The 17015-nt window shown below is 39.9% G+C and overlaps 1 protein-coding gene across 6 annotated transcripts in view; it reads left to right on the top strand.

The window, feature by feature from the left end:
• The first annotated feature begins 3505 nt into the window (after positions 1–3505).
• The window catches only part of CSNK1G1 (casein kinase 1 gamma 1), a 191892-nt gene continuing 178382 nt past the window's right edge, over positions 3506–17015 (top strand). For all 6 annotated transcript variants that reach the window (XM_046008581.1, XM_046008578.1, XM_046008580.1 and 3 more), the window contains exon 1: positions 3506–3695. The gene's annotated coding sequence lies outside the window, so the exon portion shown is untranslated. The remainder of the gene's footprint in view (positions 3696–17015) is intronic.

Raw genomic sequence — 17015 nt, 5'->3', positions numbered from 1 at the left:
GTTTTAAAAAATTATTTACTTATTTTTATTTTATTTTATTTTTATTTACTTATTTTTTTAAATTTTATTTATTTATTTGACGGAGAGAGATCACAAGTAGGCCGAGAGGCAGGCAGAGAGAGAGGTGGATGCAGGCTCCCTGCTGAGCAGAGAGCCCGATGCAGGGCTTGATCCCAGGATCCTGGGATCTTGACCTGAGCCGACGGCAGAGGCTTAACCCACTGAGTCACCCAGTTGCCCTACTTACTTAATTTTTTTTAAAAAGATTTTATTTATTTATTTGACAGACAGAGATCACAAGTAGGCAGAGACAGGCAGAGAGAGAGAGAGTGGAGGAAGCAGGCTCCCTGCCAAGCAGAGAGCCCAATGCCGGACCCATCCCAGGACCCTGAGATCATGACCCGAGTCAAAGGCAGGGTCTTAACCCACTAAGCCACCCAGGCACCCTATTTACTTGTTTTTAAAGTGATCTCTACATTAATGTGGGGCTCTAACTCATGACCCTGAGATCAAGGGTCGCATGTTCTGACTGAGCCAGCCAGGTGACCTGGGTTTTTAAAAAATAAACGTTAGATACCCTGATTTTCTTGAATGATTAAAAGAGACGATTTAAAAAAGTGAAAAAAAAAAAAAACTTTGAAGAGATTGGCAAAAAGACTGGAGGTCCAGTATTCATTTACAGGATGAAGGGTGCTTACTGTACTGACTTTGAAGGCCATTTGAGATCTAGCCAGGTTCTGAGAACACTGTCTTAATTATGGTTCATATTAAGAATATGGATTCCTCTAGCACTGCTCACAAAATCCTAAAAATGTAGTTAAACCCACATAGCTAGTTTTAGATGTGGATTTTGCTGTACAACTTTAGAGATCTCCAAGCAATGAGTATACTGAAAATGATAGAGTAATAGGGCACACCTGGGTGGCTCAATCAGTTAGGCAACTCTTGGTTTCAGCTCGGTCATGACCTCATGGATTGTGGGATTCACCCCCATGTCAGATCCCCTGATGCTTGAAGATTTTTTTCTCTCTCTCTGCTCCCCCCACCCCCACTCACATGTGCTCGCTCTCTCTCTCTCATAAATAAATATTTTTTTAAAAGATTTTTATTTATTTATTGAAAAGAGAGCAAGCACAAGCAGGAAGAGGACCAGAGGAAGAGGGAGAAACAGAGTCACTGGTTAGCAGGGAGCCTGATACTAGGCTTGATCCCAGGACCCTGGAATCATGACCTGAGCATAAGGCAGACGCTTAATCAACCAAGCCACCTATGTGCCCCTCATAAATAAATAAATCTTTCTTTTAAAAAAGAGAATGATAGAACTATATGTCATATGACCATTTAGTAGTTGAGCCAGTCATACAACTATAAAAAAGCAATTGAGTAACTAAAAAAAAAACAACAAACCAAAACCACAAAACTATAGTAGGAGAAGATTTAAATGGATGCTTTTATAACTCCTATTACCTCAGGCAATTGGAAAAATGAATGATGCACAGGAACCTGCATTTCTATATTGGCTACTACCACATTTAATCTTAACAATTAATTGTGGGATGCCTGGGTGTCTCAGTTGGTTGAGGGTCTGCCTTCAGCTCAGGTCATGATTCTGGGGTCCTGGAATTGAGTCCCACATCTGGTTCCTTGCTTAGTGGGGGAGCCTGTTTCTCCCTCTGCCTCTGCCCCTTTCCCCTGCTTATGCTCGCTCTCTCTGACAAATAAATAAAATCTTTAAAAAAATCTTAACAATTAATTTTACCCAATTAAATATTTATTTATATACACATTTTATACACATTTATATACACATTTACCATATCACTTTTTAAGATTTTTAGCGACATCTAAGTCCACTATAGTTTAGATAAGTCATTATTCATTGAACTCGTAGTTTTATTTTTCTAATTTAAAAATTTTTTATTCTGTTGACAATTGAAATAATATCCTCTATTTTGTCATGGTAACAGGTTCATTACTTGTGACCTATTGCCAGGTGGGTTTTTTTGTTTGTTTGTTTGTTTTTTAAGTAATCCCTACACCCAACTTGGGGCTGGAACTTGCATGCTCTACTGACGGAGCCAGCCAGGCACCCCTTTAAAAGAACTATTAATTAGTGGATGTATTCAAATTCCATTTGAAATTTTTTATGTGCATACTCCCACACGTATGCATGTCCATGGCAAGAGTTGAAATGTTTTAGACTAATTAAATTACTACTGACATTTGAATCTCAAGTGATTTCCTACAGGTTTTGCTAAACTGTCTAGGATGAATCAATTTAATGCTGTTCCATGGGTACAGGAAACCAACAGTCCTGCTCTTTCTTTTAAGTTACCAAAGCTCATTTCCTCTGCCCCAGATGAGGTGGACAACAGTCCAATATTGGTGACTAAGAAGCTATCATGACCAGTAAAATCAGAGCCAGCAATTGCATGTACATTCACTGCTATCGAATAGAAAACAGATTCAGCAGCTACTCAAGTTTTACTGCTTTTAAACATATTCAAGATAAGAAAGTCCAGCCAAGATTTTTACTAATTTTTTTTCTGATTTACCAGTTACATTTTTCTGAATGTTTAACTGCCCTAATGTATGGGTCATTTTTCTAAAGAGAGGACTAATTATATTGGGTTTTACCATAGCCAGTAGTTTTCCCAATAACTTCAAAATTCAGATCACCCCGACAGAAGAGTAAATGAGGTCTCACAACATTTTTCTTGTCCACAGTGTTGGTATGAAAGTTTATTCTGACTGGAGGATTAAATGTTGTCTGTCCCTAGCTTGATTACCGGCTTCTTTTGGCCTTTTTTCTCTTTTATGGGTCAAAATCGCTCTACTCGACTTACAGCCAATCTTTTTTTTCCCCTTCCATTTTAGTTAGGCTATTTCTAGATTGTACATAAATGTGTAATCCTCACAAAAGGTAAGATAGGTGAAGACAAAACTTTTCTCACCGTTCGGTTTTAGAGGCTGTCACAGGTGAATGAAGTCCATGAAAAAGCTTTCGTAACATTGAAGATTTTTTAAACCCAGCTGAAACATAACTGAAAATCCACAAGAGGGAGATGCTTGCTAAGTCGCCAGAAGAAAACTCCCACGAGGGACCAGAGAGAGCCTTAGGAGGAGTCAATGAGTTGGCCTGGACTCAGGGTGGGAGGGAGCAGGTGTATATAGTGCCTGGGGGCTGGAGGGGAGACTACAGTTGAAGGGAAAAGCAAGCTGGGCTCCGCGTGTCTGACGGCGAAGAGTGTCGAAGATCACCGGGGAAAGGTAAGAGGGTGTTTCCAAAAAGGTAGCCCCTCCGAGCTACCTCCTGGTAGTCTCAGAAGAAATGGGGTTGGCTGTCTTTGAAGGCACTTCCGCTTAGCAACCCCACGCGGTTGCTAGGGAGGGGCAGTAATGGGGATGACCCGGAAGTGGTGGTGTCCCTTTCTCTTTGCCTGCTTTAAGTTTGTCCTATCAGGAGCGCCAGGGTGCTCTGCGCCGGGCCGAGGGTGGGGCCAGCGCTAGTGGTTCCGGCTCGGCTCTTACAGCCCCTCGGCTCTTCGCTTTCCCCCCTCCCCTCCGGCACCTCTCCTCCCTCCCGCTCTTGGGAAAGAGAGAAGCCACCACTGCGGGTGGCTGGAGAAGCACTCGGCGCCTTTGGGAGGGTACCGCGTCCGCCCCATCTGAGCCTCGGAGCACTGCCGGACCAGGTACTCACTCCGGCTTCGACGGGGTCCGGGAGAATGGAACCTGAGAGTGTGTGTGTCTGTAGGGACTGGTCGGGGAGCCCTTCTCCGGGTTGGGGAGGGGGCCGCGGAGATCCTGGGTGGGGCGCAGGCCGGCGTGTGTTTCTGTGGCGGGTTGCGGGGGTGGAATGGAGGGTTTGGGGGAGACCGCTTGGGGGAGTTTCGGGTGGCCAGCTCCACGTTGCGGGGGAGGCGCCCGTTCGGATGCAGAAGACTTCGGCTGAAGTGGACTGGGAGTTTGCCACCTGGAGGATTCGCTCTGAAAGGGGGAGCATCCTCCCGGGCCAGAAGGGGAGAATGGACCTTGTCCGAGTGGTTGGGGCAATCCCTTGCTTCCCCTGCCTACCCTTCTGAGACAGAGCAACGGCTTCCAGGGTTGTGGGGGTTGTGAGTCGGCTGGGCACCACGGGGAGCCGCCCTTGGCGGAGCTAGGGCAAAAGAGTGGGTAAGGAGACCTCCCTCCACCCAACTTCCGTGTGCTTCCCCCACTTCTTCCTTTACTGCTCTCTCGCCCTAGAGTCTTACCGGAGCTGTACCCTCAAGTGGGCAAGCATCACAGCGTAAAAAAGAGGGTGATGTTCTTTGCCCTTAAATGATACTTCTGAATTTAGAAAGTGCCAGAATGGCATATTCAGCCAGGTCTCCCAGTTCGATGTTAAATCTCGTATAAATTGTCTTAGAAAAGTGCAACACGGAAAAGCACCAAACTGCAGGCTAGCCGGGCATAGCTTTGTTTGGTAGATAGGCATGTTTATAAAAAATAGGCTAGGGGGACCATATAGATGTAGAGGTCTAGGCGAGACATGTTGAGGCAAGCCTCCTTTTCCAATCTCTTTCTTACCTGTCAGTATACCTGACAGTATGCGTCCTAGTTTAAATGAAGCAGAAAGACCCTCTTCATTTATATTTTAATTAGCGACTGAATTGTAGGTACTGTGTGGTGATAGATGACTCCGAATAGATACGTGAACGTTCATAGAGACAGGATCCTCAGCTTTTGAGCCTGTCTCTTAATCTTTTAAGGAGATAATTGTGGTCAAGTGGAAGTATTGGCTTTAAGATAGGTAAATCTGGGATTGAACCCAGACTGTGCCACTGGCTAGTTGTTGACCTTGGGCAAGTCATGGGACTTACCAGAAATTTAGTTTCTTCCTAAGTAAAATGAGTTAAAATTTTTACCAATATTGTAAGTGTGTGTGTGTGTGTGTGTTGTATTTAAATAACAGTCCACTCTAGGGGCACCTGGGTGGCTCAGTGGGTTAAGCCTCAGACTCTTGCAATTTTAGTATATGTGCTGCCGAAGCGAGCACAAGCCTCAGATTTTTGATCTCAGCTCAGGTCGTGATCTCAGGATGGAGATCAAGCCCGGAGTTGGACTCCATGCTCACGTGGAGTCTTCTTAAAAGAAAAAATTAAAAAATAGTGCACTTTAAATGGAAGCGCCTTCATTTTTTTTTTTTTTCAGTCAGTCTGCAGTCCCGTTCCACAGTGTGGTTTTTTTTTTTTTTTTAAAGATTTTATCTATTTGTCAGAGAGAGAGAGAGAGAGAGCGTGCATAAGCAAGGGGAACAGCAGGCAGAGAGAGAAGCAGACTCCCGCTGAGCAAGGAGCCCCATGTGGGACTCCTCCCAGAACCCTGGGATCATGACCTGAGCTGAAGGCAGCTGCTTAACGACCAAGCCACCAGGTGTCCCTAAATGTAAGCATCTTTTTTTTTTTTTTTAAGATTTTATTTTTTCATTTGAGAGACATAGAGCAGACAAGTAGGGTTGAGGCAGTGGGAGAGGGAGAAGCAGGCTCTCCACTGAGCAGGAAGCCTGATGCAGCCCCGATCCCAGAACCTGGAGATCATGACTTGAGCCAAAGGCAGACTTAACCATCTGAGCCACACAGGCACCGCTTTAAACACCTTCTAATTGAAAGATCAATTATTATTAATCTCCACAGTCAACATAGCCCAGGATGGGAAGGGAACTGGATAATATTGCAAAAACATATGTATACAATAGGACTTTCATTGGCTTCTAGAAATTTACCGTAAGTGGCATGAGATTCAGTTATTAGTAGGTGCTTTAAACTCTACAAAGGGGAGGGGTGCCTGGGTGGCTCAGTGGATTAAGCCGCTGCCTTCCGCTCAGGTCATGATCTCAGGGTCCTGGGATGGAGCCCCGCATAGGGCTCTGCTCCGCAGGGAGCCTGCTTCCTCCTCTCTCTGCCTGCCTCTCTGCCTACTTGTGATCTCTCTCTGTCAAATAAAAAAAAAATAAAAAATCTTAAAAAAAAAAAAAGAAATAAACTCTACAAAAGAGAGAACAATATGTGCATTTATTGAAGTGACCATTGTTTCAAAGGTTTTTCTTAGATTTATAGTGTGTATAGAGTGATTAAAAAAATTTAAATAATAATGTATATATATTTTCTTTTAAGTTTTTAATTCCAGTTAACATACAGTGTTATATTAGTTTCAGGTGTGCAATATAGTAATTCATCACTTTCATACATATAACTTATATAAAGTTTAATTAACTTCATATGTCTCTGAAGAGAATTAAAATTGGGGCATAAAATAGAAAGTAGTTGTAATTTTAAGATTAGCATCAACATCAGTAGCATGACTCATCTTAATTAGACTTAAACTATTAGCAATACTTACATAATTCTTTTTTTTTTTTTTTAAAGATTTTATTTATTTATTTGAGAGAGTACGAGCTGGGGAGAGACGCAGAGAGAGAGGGATAAGCAGACTCCCTCCTAAGCAGGGAACCGGATATGGGGCTCCTGGGATCATGACCTGAGCTGAAAGCAGATGCTTAACCAACTGAGTCACCCAGGCATCCCTACTTGCAGAATTCTTTTGTATAAAATTCTGTAAAACAAATGAAAATGGAATGAATTTCTGTTTTTAAATCATTCATGATGAGAATATAGAACTAAATCTAAGAGTAATAAGTTTTTATATTCATTTTATAAGTTTATTTTTTTATTTTTTAAAAAGATTTTATTTTTATTTATTTATTTATTTGACAGAGAGAGAGATCACAAGTAGGCAGAGAGGAGGCAGAGAGGGGAGAAGCAGGCTCACCACCAAGCAGAGAGCCCAATGCGGGGCTCGATCCAGGACCCTGAGACCATGACCTAAGCCTAAGGCAGAGGCTTAACCCACTGAGTCACCCAGGCGCCCCTCATTTTATAAATTTAAAATGATACAGTTATATGTAACCTATTGTATCAGATTATCAACTAATAGTGTTTGCTTTTTGATGTAACTTGTAGCCAGTAATTTTAAATTTTTAAATATGCTTCATATTCAAAATATAAGTCGGGTGCCTTATATAAAATATATAAAATATAAGCACAGGGGTGCCTGTGCTCTGCAGGGAGTCTGCTTCTCCCTCCCTCTCTGCCTACTTGTGATCTATCTCTCTCTCTGTCAAATAAATAAATAAAATATTACCCCCCAAAAATAAGTCAAATAACTTTAATAAGATTTTTTTCTGTCGAAAGTGGGTATAAAGTTTGTAATTTATTATCACTTTTTAGAGAGGTTTATAGGTTTTGCATTTTTCGAAAGAAATTTCAAATATATTTCTTTCCCATATCTCTATCTTTAACACAGAGTTGAATTTTTTTTTCTTTAAATAAAACTAACCAACTATATTGCATGCTCTTTGAGGTAGAGATACTATGTTACTTTTTTTTTTTTTAAAGATTTTATTTATTTGACAGAGAGAGATCACAAGTAGGCAGAGAGAGAGAGAGGAGGAAGCAGGCTCCCTGCTGAGCAGAGAGCCCGATGCTATGCGGGACTCTATCCCAGGACCCTGAGATCGTGACCTGAGCTGAAGGCAGAGGCCTAACCCACTGAGCCACTCAGGCGCCCCTATGTTAAATTTTATTCACCACTGTAGCTGCTTAAAACAGGCACCAAGTAAATATTGATCAAATTGATAAATGGGTATATTTTGAATTTTTTTTAAGGTTTTATTTATTTATTTGACAGACAGAGATCATAAGTGGGCAGAGAGGCAGGCTGAGCAGAGAGCCCGATGTGAGGCTCGATCCCAGGACCCTGGGATCATAACCTGAGCCGAAGGCAGAGGCTTTAACCCATTGAGCCACCCAGGTGCCCCTATATTTTGAATTATTAAAGATATTATTATTATTTTTTTAAAGATTTTATTTATTTATTTGACAGAGAGAGATCACAAGTAGGCAGAGAGGCAGGCAGAGAGAGAGGAGGAAGCAGGCTCCCCACCAAGCAGAGAGCCCAATGTGGGGCTCGATTCCAGAACCCCGAGATCATGACCCGAGCTGAAGGCAACTGAGCCACCCAGGCGCCCCAAAGAATATTATTTTTAAAGAGTTGAAATTATATTTTTGCTACACTTAAACAGATTTTTTGGTAAGATTATTCAGGTTTCTAAATGGCTTTTCTGAGATTATAAAGTCTTTTTTTATTTTTTTTATTTTTGTATAAACTCTTAAGTGTATACGTAAGCTTTTAGCTGTGTTTCCCTGGATCATCATTTTTAATCGTCTTTTGGACCTTAAAATTGAGGCTGTATTATCTTGCTCTGTTAAAGCTATCAGAAGCTCCTATTTCCCCCCTATATTCTGATAGAACTTTATTACTAAATTAAATTTACTTTGGGATATGAGGTAGGATACTAGCTGTTAGAGGAAAAATATCTACCTAAATAGTAGGCAACATTAGAGACCATTAGGACACTTTTCTCAGTGACCTTTTCCACTCAAAGTATGTGGCCATTCTGGGGATCTTTGCAGTTGTCAGTTTTGGAATTTGCTTGTCAGGAAATCTAAAAATGACTAAATGTTTCTTTACTATTGCATCTCTTGAATGATAGCAAAAAAGTTTAGGAAAGATTGGGAAGATTTATATACCATATGCTGGAAACATATAAGGAACAAAATACAGTTAATTTTACTGGTGTTGCCAAATTGGTAATGAAAGAGTTACCGTGGAAATGTTTAAAAAATGCCAAGTAGTGCTTTATTCAAACCAAATGAATAGTCTTCCAGAGCTTGTTGCTTTTTAAAAAGTATATTGCTTTCTGAAGATATGATTTGATCTCTATTAAGGATAAATAATCACTGTAACTGTATAAAGAAAAAAAAGGCTGATATCACAGACAGATTTTAATATTACTCTTGGTAGAAATTGCTTTTCAGTGGCTTTAGATAAGTGGAAGTAGATTTTCATGAAAGAACTTCAAAATTTGTGGCATGATAGTTTTTCTCTTTTTTTTTTTTATTTTTTATTTTTTTTTTTTGATAGTTTTTCTCTTTTTAACATCTAAGTTATCTGTACTCATTTCTGCCTAATTAGAAACTTTGAGAAGCTGGGAGGGTAAAAAAAATGAAATTACTTCAGAATCACCATTTTAAGTTTTGTGGATTACTTATTTGGAGAGCTAAATTGGATTTTGACATTATTGGGATTGTGTTCAAGATGGACTCAGGAAAAAAATCAGATGCCATCTGTTTCAGTTTCCTTATTCCCTCACCCCTTCATGTTTTATGGCTTTGAATTCATCGGATTATTTAAAAAAAAATAAAGATCCTCAGTAGATTTAGATTATGTAATTTCTGCTGTATCAGTGAACGTGTAACTAAAAGAACTTGAATTTTTATATTGTTACACAGAAAGATCACAGACAATGGTTAAAAGTAAGTCATTTTAAACTACATGAACATTAGGTAGTCATCTTTGTCATTCACTTAAGCCATTTTTGTCAACACTTGTTGCTGGAAGTTGCTTAAAAAATGGATTATGGAGATACAGAATAAATCTTTTATTCTCTCATGTTATATCTAGAAGAGAAGCTTTTGCTGAGGATTTTTTGTATTCAGTGTTAAGTCCACTTAAATTTAATCTTTCAGTAGGGAGTTTTGCCTTACCATATGCCATTTGCTATTATTTTCATCTAAATGGCACCATATAGTTCATAGGCCACATACTTGGATTTTTCAGTTCGGATCTTAGTAAATCCTGAGGATAGGCTTTTGGGTTTACTGAGCTGGAAAAGACCATTACTTGTTCACGTTACAGTAGTTGGCACCTGGCATAGACTAGAAACACCCAGGCATCTTTGAGAAACTATAAAATACTACTAGCGTGGTCTCTTAGAAATGAACTGAAGAGAGAGCAATCTGGATGGAAAAGCACCATGCTTTGTCTGCAGCAGAAATGTTCTGATATTATAGGAAGACTAGTGGCCTGCCCCAATACTCCTGTAGTCTCTTCCTCACCAGAAGCTCCAAGTGGGCAGTGTAGTTGTGGCAAGGGCTGGGGTGTCAGGGATGGGAATTGTTCTTCAATAATTGCTCACCCATCACAATGGAGGCATAGACATACTGGGGAAAGGGATATTCTCTTGGATTTTGCCTTGGCCAGAGAAGCTGAGTAAACAGGTAGCCATTGCCTTTGCCACCAAAGACAACTTGGTGCAACACCTCTGGGTACTGGGTAAGCCTGTCAGAATGCTATAGTTTCTTCATTAAAATGACATATAAAATTTCCAAGGAACAATATAGCATTGGATGCACACTGATTTCTGTAGTTTACGTTTTCTAACCTAGAAAAAGGGGTGTTGAGGACTTATGGGCCTCTGAATGAAAGTACCGTACATTTACATTTTTCTTTATATATATATATATATATATATATATATACACACACACACACACACACACACGTATGTATACACACACATATACATATATAAGTACATATTGTCTGCTGGCATTAATGAGTGGTGTGAAAATGTTTTTTAAGTTTTTGGGGGGTGTGTGTGTGTGTGTGTGTGTGTGTGTGTGTGTAGTGTCCATGGTAATCACCAGATATCATTTTAGTTCTTCAGGCTAAATTGCTAACCATAGCTGTGGTCAAGCAGCTTTTTAGCTGGATTTTTTCCCTCCATTTCTTAGATGTTACTTTCTCATGTAGGTGGTAGTGAGCAGGGGTATGACCAATGCCAGGAAAAAGACAAGGGGTTTAAAGTTAATTTTTTAAAAATTTAAATAGATTTAAATTTGATTTTATTTAAAGTTAATTTCTTTCATTGTTCTCAAATTTCTGTAGCCTAAAGTAATAATATCTCCTATCCACAGATACTCGTTTTTTTATTTTTTAAAGATTTTAAAATTTATTTTATTTGACAGATAGAGATCACAAGGAGGCAGAGAGACAGGCAGAGAGAGGAGGAAGCAGGCTCCCTGTGGAGCAGAGAGCCCGATGCGGGGCTCGATCCCAGGATCCCGGGATCAGGACCTGAACCGAAGGCAGAGGCTTTAACCCACTGAGCCACCCAGGCGCCCCCCGTTTTTTGTTTTTTTTTTTTAAATTAAGACTTTATTTAAAATAAACAGTTTTATTTTTATTTTTATTTTTTTAAAGATTTTATTTATTTATTTGACAGAGAGAGAGATCACAAGTAGGCAGAGAGGCAGGCAGAGAGAGAGGAGGAAGCAGGCTCCCTGCGGAGCAGAGCCCGATGCGGGGCTCGATCCCAGGACCCTGAGATCATGACCTGAGCCGAAGGCAGCGGCTTAATCCACTGAGCCACCCAGGCGCCCCTTTTTTTAACAGTTTTAAATTTACAGAATAATTGAGCAGGTGGAATTCCATATTTCCATATCCACAAAACTACATCCCATCCATTTCCCCAATTATTAACATCTTGTGTTAGTGTGATACATTAGTTATAATTAATGTATAATATTGATACATTATTATTAACTGTAACACACTTTCTTATTAAGGTTTACTCTTTGTATTGTATGTATTTAAGGTTTATCCATGTCTTTTTGTGGCTTGATAGCTTGTATAGGTAAATGCCTAGGAGCTTGATTGGTGGATTGTATGGTAAACATATATTTAATTTTATAGGAAACTGCCAAACTGTCTTCCAAAGTAGTTTTATCATTTTGCATTCCCATCAGCAATAAATGAGTATTCCTATTGCTCTACATCCTTGCCAGAATTGGTATGATCAGTTTTTTGTACTTTAGCCATTCTAATATGTGTTTTATTTTTATTTTATTTTTTAAAAGATTTTTTATTTATTTATTTGACAGAGAGAGAAATCACAAGTAGGCAGAGAGGCAGGCAGAGAGAGAGGGAGAAGCAGGCTCCCTGCTGAGCAGAGAGCCTGTTGTGGGGCTCCATCCCGGGACCCTGGGATTATGACCTGAGCCGAAGGCAGAGCCTTAACCCACTGAGCCACCCGGGTGCCCTAATACGTGTTTTTTTTTTTTTAAGATTTTTTTTTTTTTTTAGATTTTTATTTATTTATTTGACAGACAGAGATCACAAGTAGGCAGAGAGGCAGGCAGAGAGAGAGAGGAAGGGAAGCAGGCTCCCTGCTGAGCAGAGAGCCCGCCATGGGGCTTGATCCCAGGACCCTGGGATCATGACCTGAGCTGAAAGCAGAGGCTTTAACCCACTGAGCCACCCAGGCGCCCCTAATACGTGTTTTAATTTGCAGTTTTCTAATGACATAAAATGTTGAGCACCATGCTTTTTGGCCATCTACATATCTTCTTTGGTGAGGTGTCTGTTCAGTCTTCTGTCCGTTAAATTGGGTTGTTTGTTTTCTTATTGTTGAGTTTTAAGTGTTCCTTGTTTAATTTGGATACATATTTTTTTATCAGATACAGTTTCTTGCAAATATTTTTATAGATGTGGTTTTTTGCAAATGTTTTTTTCCCAATCTGTGGTTTGTCTCTTTATTCTCTTAACTGTCTTTCATAGTACAAAAGTTTTAAATTCTAATGAAGTCCACCTTATCAAGTTTTTCTTTCATTGAGTATGCTTTTGGTATCGCATCTAAAAACTCATTGCCCAACTGAAGGTTATATACATTTGTTCTATGTGATCTTCAAGAGTTTTTATAGTTTTACATTTTACACTGAGTTCTCAGGTCTGTTTTTTAAAAAAGATCCATTTTGAGGGCACCTGGGTGGCTCAGTTGGTTAAGTGACTGCCTTCGGCTTAGGTCGTGATCCTAGGGACCTGGAATTGAGTCCCACGTCAGGCTCCCTGCTTCTCCCTCTGCCTCTGTTGCTCCCCTGGCTTGTGCTCTCCTGTTCTCTTTCTCCATCAAATAAATAAATAAAATCTTAAAAAAAAAAAAGAAAGATCCATTTTGAGCTAATTTTTGTGAAAGGTTTAAGGACCGTGTGTCTATTGATATTTTTGCACAAAAATGTTCAATTGTTTTATAAAAGTGTTTCTACTCAAAAAATGTTAATGTGGTTTTTTTTTTAAAGATTATTTATTTATTTATTTGACAGAGAGAGATCACAAGTAGATAGAGAGGCAGGCAGAGAGAGAGAGGGAAGCAGGCCCCTGCTGAGCAGAGAGCCCGATGCAGGACTCGATCCTAGGACCCTGAGATCATGACCTGAGCTGAAGGCAGCGGCTTACCCCACTGAGCCACCCAGGCACCCCTAATGTGGTATTTTTAAGAAAGACTTTTTCTAAAGATTTTATTTTTAAGTAATCTCTGTACCCATTGTGGGTTTCCAGCTTACAACCCCGAGATCAAGAATTGCATGCTCTATTGACAGAGCCAGCCAGGTGCCCCCTAAAAAGATTTTATTACATTTCTTAAGGATTTACTTATTTAAGAGAGAGAGAGAGCATGTACATGTGTGAGCAAGGCTAGGGGCAGAAGGAGGGAGAGAGGAAGAGAATCCTCAAGCAGACTCCCCACTGAACACAGAGGCCCACTTGGGGCTCCATCCCATGACCCTGAGATCATGACCTGAGCTGGAACCAAGAGTCTGATGCTTAACCGACTGAGCCACCTAGGTGCTCCCAAAGACTATTGTTTAAGGGCAGTTTTAGGTTCACAACAAAATTGAAAGGAAGAAAACAGATTTCCCATAAACTTTCTGCACTATACATGTATGGCCTCCCCCATCCTCTCCACCAGAGTGGTACATTTGTTACAGTTGATGAACAAATTGACACATTTAATGAACTCAATTGACACATCATAATCACCGGAAGTCCATAGTAGCTTAGGGTTCATTCTTTGTTTTATACAATCTATGGGTTTCTAAAAGTGTATACTATCCATCATTTAATATACAGAGTGTTTTCATTTTCCTAGAAATCCTCTGTGCTCTGCCAGTTCAAGCTTCCCTTTTGCCCCCAGCCCCTAGGTGCATTTTTTTTTAAGAAATAAAAATGAATAAAATAATGTGGGAGTGGTTTTGAAAAGAGATTTGCGAGGCGCCTGGGTGGCTCAGTGGGTTAAGCCGCTGCCTTGGGCTCAGGTCATGATCTCAGGGTCCTGGGATCGAGCCCCGCATTGGGCTCTCTGCTCAGCAGGAAGCCTGCTTCCCTCTCTCTCTCTCTCTCTGCCTGCCTCTCTGCCTACTTGTGATCTCTCTCTCTCTCTCTCTCTCTCTCTCGCTGTCAAATAAATAAATAAATAAAATCTGGAAAAAAAAAAAAAGATTTTCCTTACATTCTCAGATGTAATTAGAAGCATTGTTCAGAGTCTGAATTTCCCTTTCAAAAGATTGTTAGATCATTAGGTGTTAATCGACAGGTGCTTAATTCTTTGAGCTATGTAATTGGGCATTAAGAAGTGTGAGTTAAATGTGGTACTGGCCATATGACAGTTGCATGTGGGAACAGGGCTTGAGGGAGATCTAAATTCAGAATTTTTTTTTTTTTTTTAGATTTATTTATTTATTTATTTATTTATTTGACAGAGAGAGAGATCACAAGTAGTCAGAGAGGCAGGCAGAGAGAGAGAGGAGGAAGCAGGCCCCCCGTGGAGCAGAGAGCCCGATGCGGGGCTTGATCCCAGGACCCTGAGACCATGACCCGAGCCGAAGGCAGCGGCCCAATCCACTGAGCCACCCAGGCGCCCCTAAATTCAGAATTTTTGAACGATCACTAAAGTTGAAGTCCTTTGCCACTTGCCTTTTATTGTTGTGCAGGGTATTATGTAGATTTCTTGATGCCCTTTCTGGGTTTTGCTTCTTTCTGTTACGCTTGTTGAAGACTACCCAGATGCTTGAGCAGGCAAACATCGTAGCTGCCTGATTATTTCTAATTTGCACTCAGAGGGAATAGCTGTTCTAAACATAATAAAATGCTTTCCTGAGATACTCTTTCTTTTTTTTTTTAAATATTTTATTTGTTTATTTGACAGAGATCACAAGTAGGCAGAGAGGCAGGCAGAGAAAGAGGGGGAAACAGGCTCTCCGCTGAGCAGAGCACCCGATGCGGGGCCCGATCCCAGGACCCTGAGATCATGACCCGAGCTGAAGGCAGAGGCTTTAACCCACTGAGCCACCCAGGTGCCCCTGAGATACTCTTTCTTATATAGCCTAAGTAGTAATTGTTAGCTAGAATCCACTTTTATTTGGTTTTATTAACTATCCTTTCCTGCACTTCTAGGACACCTTTCATTTTTCTACAGCATCTTAACCTTAATTGGCATTTTGACCTCCAAATATTCTGGCCATCTAAGTTAGGATGCAAAAACTGTTTGGTAACTCCATGTTTGGTGGGTTTTATTTGCTTTTTCACCTAGTTAATTAACAATAGACACAAGGAATGAGCTGTTTGTGTGAAAGCATTTAGGTTTTCCAGAGATAGATGCTTTCCAAATCTATCAGTGTGTAAGCTCACTTTCTCTTTAATGGGATCCATCTGGTTAATGCTTGTGTTTCTTGAGTTCCATAGATTATGGAATCATAAAGCTAAAAGAAAACATAGAGATTGTCTAGGTAGACCCTTTGGTTTTACAACTGAGATTACTGAAGTGTAAAGAGGCTAAGTGATGCACTCAAGATGGAATAGCAAATGAGTGAGACTGGAACCCAGATCTCCTGACTCCCAGTCCAGTCCTGCTTCTCTTATAAGAACTCATTCATTTTAGCTTAAGGAGAAATTATGATTTTATAAGAGGTACATTTTCCAGAAAATTTAAGTGGACTATTAAACTACAGTTACATGGGGCACTTGGGTGGCTCAGTGGGTTAAGCCTCTGCCTTCAGCTCAGGTCATGATCTCAGGGTCCTGGGATTGAGCCCCACATCTCTGCTGAGCAGAGAGCCTGCTCCCCCCCGCCCCGCCTACTTGTGATCTCTCTCTGTCAAAATAAATAAAAATTTTTTAAAAAACCCTACAGTTACAGCGGTAAACCAGATTTTTGGTTGAATTCCTAATTTCTGAAGTGTCGAGTGAATTAGTGTGTATTTCTTAAAGTGCCAGGTGTCACTTGGTCTTTAGTTACAAGCAAATTTGTCATTTTTCACATTCTAGATAGAAATTGGCTAATTAAAAAATAATGAAGATATTGTAGCCTATATTTTATAAGCACACATTCCGCTGCATTAAAATGAATCTTAACTTTTTTTTTTTTTTTTTTTGCACAGTGGAAATAATCTGTTAGTATTTAATGTCGGAAAGCAACAGTAGAATTCTGCTTTATGTGGTGGTGTATTTATAAAACTGGAGTGGAGTGTTACGTAAAACTAAAAGTACGGATTAATTTAATATGCATCTGGTGAATTCAGGGCTTGAAGGATGCACATCTGTTGAGAAAACAAATCATAGAACTATTCAGAGCTTCAGCATCTTTAAATATGTGTGCTTTGATTCTCTTTAACTGTTTTGAAACAGTCTTTAATGGATTTCGACAAGGCTATTTGCTCTAAGGAAGCAACTGTGATTTATGATGCTATTAATCATTTTATTATTCCCCACAGCATTTTGATAATTAGTATTTTTCTTATAAATTTAGTTATTGGGGATGGAAGGAGTTAAATGATCACCGTAACAAAATAAACTTGTTGTAGAACTGTATTAAAAAAAAAAAAGAGGGACCATAGTTTCCTGGTTTGGATAAATTAGAAGTACTTTAACATTCTGACTTCTAACTTGAATCCATTATCAATGAAGAAATAACCACAGAGTTCCTACAGTGTATTCATCATGCTAGGGCTGTAGAAATATAGAAAATGAAGATAAGATTATTTATCAAGTTGGAGAAACAAGACTTAAAATGGTAGGGTGAGAGTAATACAATCCAATAAGTAAATGAGTGCAAACTTGTTAATATAATCTGGGAATACTGTAGGAATTTTGAGGGGAGAATATTCAGTTCATAGTCCTGATGGGAAGGAGATTGAATGTAAAGTAGTGGATCTCAGCTCTGGCAGCTCTTTGGAATCCCTTGGGGGAAACTTTTCCCAAGATCATTTGAATCAGAATCTTGGGAAGGTGCCTCCGTA

The sequence above is a fragment of the Meles meles genome, chromosome 6, assembly GCF_922984935.1.
Source record: "Meles meles chromosome 6, mMelMel3.1 paternal haplotype, whole genome shotgun sequence".
NCBI lineage: Eukaryota > Metazoa > Chordata > Mammalia > Carnivora > Mustelidae > Meles > Meles meles.
Note: the sequence above shows the minus strand (reverse complement) of the source record. Positions and strands in the feature narration are given on the sequence as shown.